This window comes from Lolium rigidum, chromosome 1, assembly GCF_022539505.1.
Source record: "Lolium rigidum isolate FL_2022 chromosome 1, APGP_CSIRO_Lrig_0.1, whole genome shotgun sequence".
In the NCBI taxonomy this organism is placed as follows: Eukaryota; Viridiplantae; Streptophyta; class Magnoliopsida; order Poales; family Poaceae; genus Lolium; species Lolium rigidum.
The window spans coordinates 103,373,056-103,373,934 of NC_061508.1; positions in this window are offsets into that span (position 1 = coordinate 103,373,056).

The window sequence follows — 879 nt, forward strand, 5'->3', positions numbered from 1 at the left end:
TGCTCTCGAATGTTCCGGATAAACGTGTGAGTCACCTCTCTAACAACGCGCTCTCGACCAAGTGTTTCTATGCAAAAACTTTTCAGCATCTGCAGGTGGACGTCTTGGCAGATAAGGTTTGGAAGAATGCGGCTCCGCTGAAGTGCAAAATCTTCTGTTGGCTTGCTAAACGCCATCGGCTTCCCACCAATGAGAGACGTTTTCGGCATCTGCTTGCGACCTCTACCGCCTACCTCTCCTGCACTCAAACTGAAGATACCGACCACTTGCTTCTCCAATGCCCCCGGGCGCGCGAAGTTTGCAGCGGGTTCTTTCCACAGCTCAGCTCCTTCCCATCAAGCTTTGAAGATTTTTGGTCACAACGCTGCCGCTCCTTTGAGGAGTCCACCGTCTTCACCGCCATCGCCTGGAATGTTTGGAAGAGGAGAAATACCCTTGTCTTCAACTCCATGGACGAGAGTCTCGACATGGTGGTCCGCATATGTATTGAAGATGTTCGCCTTTGGGCTCATCGTTGTACTACGGCTTCCTCCTCTTCTCTTCTAGATTCTTGGTGTAATGGGTACGACCCTCCTTGATCATCACCCCTCTTTAGCTCTCTCTGTCCTCTAAAAACTTGTAATGGATCCCGTTCTGCCTTGGGCGCGGTTTAATATATTTGTTCAGGCTGGCGTAAGCCCGCCGTAGTCCCGGTCAAAAAAAAATTAATACGTATTAATTAAAGTTAAGTAGAAAATTGCATTGTTAAAGGAAGACATACGGTACAGTGGGAAATAGTCTTCTCGTATTAATAAGAGATCATCTCTTAGCTAAGAGAAGGCAATCTTCTCTTTCTCACAGTAAAAAAAACTTCTCTTTTTGTATTCTCTTCTCCAATAA